Raw genomic sequence first — 7014 nt, forward strand, 5'->3', positions numbered from 1 at the left:
CCAGTCCTAGTTCTATAATGGAATGATTATTTCTTTTGTTTTGTTTTCTATGTTTCCTATGTCATCTAGCCTAGATGCAAACAAATTTACTTATTAATGGATTGTCATTTTTTCCTTTCTTGTAGCCATTTTTAGATGAGTTACATGAAGAACATCTGGCACAGCCCTCTGATGCTTCAATCCAAGACACCAGTGCAGAAGATCTTTGTAGATCTTTGTTGGCGGGAGTAAGGCATTTTCTTTGCTCATGGGCTGTCATCACTGGTGCCTGGACACGTAAACATCCAATGATCAGTGGGAATATAACATCTATGGCAATCAGCATGTAAACAACGTATCCACCTGCTACAGAAAGCATCATTATCTCCTCATAACACAGCCGCCATCTTCTTTAAATGTACTAAAGAAGACCATAAGGAAGAGAAGAAAGATGAAGAATCTAAAGAAGAAGGAAAGAAAATATAAATTAAAAAACTAAATATTGAATTAATATTAGAATTAAAATAGTGATAAGTGATAGGCAAAGAAGATAAGTGTAAGGAGCACCGGGAGGCCGGCGCGCATTCCTACCTTCAAGCGCGCCGGTCCCCGGGCTCCTCTGGTACAGCGCGCTCCCGCGCGCACCTCTCTTCGGCGCGTCCCGACGCGCAATGGCAAAGGGCGCGCGCGCGCATGCGCAGTAGCTTTAGGTCCTCCCGGCGCTGCGCGATGACGTCAGTGGACGCGCTGACGTCACCTTGGCGCCAAATTCAAACTTAAAAAGCGGTTCCTTGCTTGTTTTCATTGCCCAAGCTGGTCCTGATTTCCTGGTGCCTTGCTAAGCTATATTATATCTGATTCTCTGGTTTTTGACTCCCTGCCTGACTTTTGACTACGATCCTTGCCGCCTGCCACTGACCTTGCCTGACTCTCTACTACGATCCTTGCTGCCTGCCACTGACCCTTGCCTGACCACGACTCCGATTACAGCTTTACCCTTGGTACCGCGTTGAATAACCTTGGCCGTAAGTAGGATCCCTGCCTCTCCCGCCGCAGAAAGTCCGGGGCCCCAAAAGGGCGTCGGTGAACACCGGGGTCGGCCGGGCTCTCCTGCTTATCTAAGGGGTTATTCCGGGCAGTTACCGGGCTCCTAAGCATACAGACTGTAACAATAAGGTAAGTATTGTAGGATTAATATAATTCAAAAGGCAGGATTAGGCAAATAAGAATTAAGTCAAATTAGGATTGATATACAAATTAGATGATATAAAAATTAGAGTTAGACAAATACAGTAACATTTAGGGCTTTTAAAAGGGGGTAGTATTAAGGTTAGGCAAATAAGAGTTAAGTTAGGATGAATGTAATAAAAAATACCAAAAAAAATTACGTTAGATAAGAAGTTGTATATACTATTTAAAAGGGGGAATTAGATAATATAAGAGTTAAGTTTGGGCTGATATACTTTTAAAGGGGGGTAGGATTAGTGTTAGACAATTATAAATTATAATGGCGGCAATGGGGCAGTCGGTTCGGGGTCTGCATCAACGAGACGATTCGACTGAATCTTTTAACCTGCCCGATCAATATCTGGCCAATTTCAAGCCAGATATCGGTCGGGTATGGCCGTCGTTTCGGCCCCTACACTGCTGAATCGGTCCAAGGGACTGATATCGGCAGCTATAATCGGCCCGAGTAAGGGGACCTTAAGTTAGCATTAATATACTTAATAAAAAAATTTGGATTCGACAAATAGGATTAGAGTTAATTTAGAGTAGACTTTTAAAAAGGGGGGATTAGCATTAGTAAATAAATGTTTAGTTAGGGCTGATATATTTTTAAAAAGGGGGGGGGAATGAGTGTTAGTTATATAAAATAAAATTGAAGTTAGGATTAATATAATTTTTAAAGAGAAAAAATACAGTATTAAATAATAAGTTAGATATAGTTAGATATATATAGATATAGTTAGATTAGTAGATAGATCTGATTAATAAATATAGGGTTTATATTAGGATAAGCAGGTAAGGCTTTTTCAAAAGCAGGTGGGGGAGCCTCCTAGCAAAAGGCATCAGCAACTGGGGTGGGCAGTGAGGCTCATTGGTTGGCTTAGCCCTAATTGTTAGAGAAAATAATTAATTTAGGCACTTAGGATAAGAGTAAATAAAAAGCTATGTTCAAGGAATTTCAACCAGAACAAGTGCCAAAAGACCCTCTAGTGACCAAAAGAGGGTAATACATTTATCTAATGTAAACTTTTGCACCACTTAAAATTAAAGATAAAAAATATGTATTTCAATCCATTAAATTCAGCCCCATATAGATAACCTTAGGAGAAGAGATAAGAATGATTTGGGCTAATATAGTTAGGTAAAAGCAATAATTAAGATGTAAGATAACATTGGGTGCACATTTACTAATCCTCGAATCGGAATCCCGAATGGGAAAAAAACGGATTGGAAACGAAAATGTTGCGACTTTTTTTCATCGCCGGTGCGATTGTTTCGTATTTGTCGCAACTTTTTCATCGCCGTCACGGCTTTTTCGTATTTTGCGTGATTATTTAGTCGCTGTCGCGATTTTTTCGTATTGCACTATAGTAAACAGCGGAAAAACCAATCCGAATTTTTTACGGTGGCGACGAAAAAGTCGCGCAAAATACGAAACAATTGCAACGGCAACGAAAAAAAATGCAAAAATACAGATCATTACGAAAAAAACGCATTCAGACGCTTTCGGACGTTCGTGGATTAGTAAATGTGCCCCTAGGTGTAGTATCCAAAATTAGGTGCAGGTTATTCAGATAAGGGAGTTAAAGGGCAATCACTTGATCCAGGGACTTGTCCGATTGCCGTTTTGGAGTCAGGAAGGAATTTTTTTCTCCATCTGAGACAAATTGCCAACAGCTTCAAATGGAGTTTTTTTTTTTTGCCTTCCTCTGGATCAACTAGAAGTTGTAGATAGTTGGTATAGGGAGACTATTACTGTACATCAAACCACTGGTTAAACTTTAAATAATAAAGTTGCTTATATATCATTTAAAACTTGCTTGTTGCTTGATTTTCTTCTGGTAGTGTGAAAGGTGTCTTATTGTTTTAATGGTGATAAAACCTATGGATGTTTAGGGAAGGTGCAACAGCTGCAGTGGGGGCTTTCTTGAGATGGTCATGTGTGGCAAATATTACCCAATACAGGAAACAGCTTATTAAAAATAAACTAATGAGTTTGATAAGGCAATTCAACTAGCAGAAGGGGGACTTGCTAGGGATATCTTTTACTTGATCCACAAACAATACACACACCACACAAGTCAAACCCACCCAGGCAGTAAGGGGGTTTTGTATGTTCAGTAGCTCTTGAGAAACTAGCAGAGTAGAAAGTAGATGAGCCATTAAAGGGGACCTGTCACCTTAAGAAATAATTTCAAATTGTTTTCTATTGTGTTTGGCAAGCAAAATAAACTTTACTTACACTATATAAATTATTTTAATTTTATTTTCTTCAGCTTTGGAATTCACAATTGCAGCAAGCAGGCAGGGGTCATTTTGTGGACACTGTTACCAAACAGGCATTGCATCCTGCCAATATCTTGTTTCTGTGCCAGTATGGGGGGACCTGATACCCATGTCCATGCACTGGTTACATAATTACATGGTGCGGAGGGAGGGGGAATGTGAGCAGTCCAGCAACATCTAAGAAGTTCTGAATTGAAATTGAAAGTAACTGTCTGGCCCACCCCTATGCCTAAGGCATAGAGGCGGGGCAGGCATTATATGATTGACAGCTGGGATTTTAAAATGCTTTTATAATGGGTATGGATGTGTTAATAAAAAAAATTATTTTGGGTTTCATGTTTAATTTGAAAAGGGCTTTTATTATACAGCTTTTTATGTCTGGGTGACAGGTCCACTTTAACTGTATCTGAAAATTAAGAAAGCAATATCCTCTTTCCCCATTGGGAAAAACATTGGGCCAGGATGGTATTCGATAGACTGGTACAAACTCAGTATAGAAATTCTGGGCCCTAAACTACTTATAACTGCCTTGGAGAGGCACTAATGATTTATACCTAACATGGAGGTGATCCAGCTAGCTAATCACATCACAAAGGTAATGCTAGCTGTATTGCACCTTGATAAGTCAGGCGTTATGCCAGAGAGTGCAACAAATATTAATAGATGTAGGCTGCACACAATTCTTAATTAAGCTTGGAAGGAAGGCTGACTCTGGTGTGGTGGTGTCCTTTGACATCAATAAAGCATTTGACTTGGTTGGATGAGGGTATCTGTGGGAGGTGATGCGGCCTATGCGATTTGGGAAAAAATTTATAAGTTTGGTTAAAATACTATATGAAAATTCAGTGAGAAGAATTTGCATGAATAAACTGGTGTCGGACCTCTGTTTGCGATAGATAAAACACCTTTGGCAAACAAAATTTGAACAAGTCTGCAGGGCCAAAGATTGCAATTTCAGAAGTAGAATTGCCGATATCTTTGTCTACAGATGATGATCTTGTGTATGTGACTGATGCCAGATAGTGCCTTAAGGTCCTACTTTAGACAGCAGCAAGATTTCAGGTCTGAAAGCCAATAGGCAGAAATCAGTCCATATACCCTTAGGCAGGCAAACCGCAAGTTTGCAAGCTGCAAGTTAGGCCTCCCATTTAACCTAGTGCAACGTAATAACCTATATAAAAATGGTTGTTCTCTCCATATTACTGTATCTCTTATAATTCTCCAGGTTCCCTCCTGTCCAGCTGATTTTTCAAACTAGATGCTCTGTTCCCTCATATGGGGCAATGAACAACTGTATATAAACCAAATGTGCCTAACAGCCTGGACAGGGCACAAAGATTGTTGATTGTTGTGTTTTTGCAGCAGTGTACCTCACTTCCATGGGTGCAACATTCTAGTATGATGCCTCTTCTTTTACCTTACATGACTGCTACTGACCAATGTTCTTTTGTTAGTTACCTGGTGTTTTAGCTGACCAGCCAGAGGTGGAGCTCTGTGGTGAGTAGAAAGGTTGACAGGTATATCTCCCACCATATTCAAGTTGTCACTGCATAGCTCTCCAGCAAAACAGTGCTGGGGAATACTTATATTAAGCAATGGGCCATGGTATTTGTCTGTACAAGCTATGAAAAGACTGTTATGAAGAGTGCCAATAATGTCCCTGTTAGGCTATTTACAGTGTTCATGATGCCCCTAGACCAGTAGGCCATGCTTTAGGGCTTTTTGTAAATAAACATAATAGCCCCAGTTGGGGAAATTAGAAGCTTGTGGTTGTTCCCGACTACATGTATCACTGTAAAAACGCAGTAAGAGTAATAAGTTTCATCATTTTGACTTTCAATCAATGAACATTTCTAAGCAATGTATATTGGAAAGTTGCTGAGTATTACATCTTCTTTCGCTCTTTCTTTCAGCGGAAATGTTCTAGATATGGAGATCACAGACCCAGCAAGCAGAGGTAATTGTTTATATAAATGTTTATATTGGGTTATGAGGTATATTGGTACTATACTGGGTTTACTTCGTTTGACGTCTCTGATTTTATGAAGGAGAAAGCATAGTTTCTAGAACTTACTGAGTAGCTTGGGCTCTGGAGAAATATAGACTTGCATGTCAGTAATTCACTTGGAATTATATTACAATTAGTTTACTTCCATAATGGACTATACGGGCTATCATATTGTTTCTTCTAAAATATGTAATGTGTACAGAGATTTCACCCGCACATTTGGGGTGGGGTTGCACATTAGGTGGTTATTTAGCAGCTTATTGTAGGTCTTATTTTCATATGGAGGTGGAAAGCACATAAATAATGATTCATTTTGGGTGCCTGCTATTACATTGGAAATTAATATATAAATTTGAGTAGGGAGCAGGCCCAGCACAGTTTTAGAAGAGAATAAACAAATAAGCAAACAGCAAAAAAAGCTTTGTAAAGGGGACTACGTGTATACAGGTATAGGACCCATTATCCAGAATGCTCGGGACCAAGGGTATTCCGGATAAGGGGTCTTTCTGTAATTTGGATCTTAAAACCTTAAATCTACTAAAAAATCAATAAAACATTAATTAAACCCAATAGGATTGTTTTGCATCCAATAAGGATTAATTATATCTTATTTGGAATCAATTACAAGGTTCTGTTTTAATTCTACATAGAAAAAGGAAATCAGTTTTAAAATTCTGAATTATTTGATTAAAATGGAGTCTATGGGAGACAGGCATTCCGTAATTCGGAGCTTTCTGGATAATGGGTTTCCGGATAAGGGGTCCGATACCTGTATACCAGTAACGCAATTTTTCTGCAGGGGGGCCCGGAGCAACCAAGTTACACCACTGGTCACCTGACAAAGCAATAATCAGTATCTGCTCCAGCAATGGTTCAAGGGAATATCAGGCGCTGTTTACGCACATTAGGCATGGGGAAAATGGCCCTGATTTAAGTTATAATACAAGTTATAACTCAATGGTATAGTGGTAACGCAAATACATAGTGGTGTAATGTAGAAATAAAGTTGATATAACACCATGGGACTATTTGGTGATCCACTGCCTCCCTGCAGTACACAGTAAAAAAGATTTAAGACAAAAGTTATATTTTATCAGCATCCTTTGACGTGTAAGTATAGCCACTCTATAGAGCTAGCACAATGCACCGTAGCAGCAGCAGAATCCCTATTCAGGCTCGGGTACTTCCGCTAACACAGCAAATATAAATAAATGATAAACACAGCCCAAAACATTTAGATGGAGCAAACACATCAAAGGAATTTTATGGATTAGATGGAAGAAAGGATATTAGCCTCCTAAATACACCTCTGGCACTACTGGACTATTAGGCAGAGCTGTGGATATGAGGGAAATTCCTTCGCTAGCCCCCAGGAGACTCTCCTGTGATGCTGCTCAGAAAGCTGCAATAATCTGCCTGTGTCATCAGCCCAGCAGCATGTGAGTTGGTTTGTCCTGAGAGGACGATTCCACTTGTGCAGCCTTTAGCTGGGGCTGGGGCAGGGCAGGAGCAGT

This window comes from Xenopus tropicalis, chromosome 2 (assembly GCF_000004195.4).
Source record: "Xenopus tropicalis strain Nigerian chromosome 2, UCB_Xtro_10.0, whole genome shotgun sequence".
Taxonomy (NCBI): Eukaryota; Metazoa; Chordata; class Amphibia; order Anura; family Pipidae; genus Xenopus; species Xenopus tropicalis.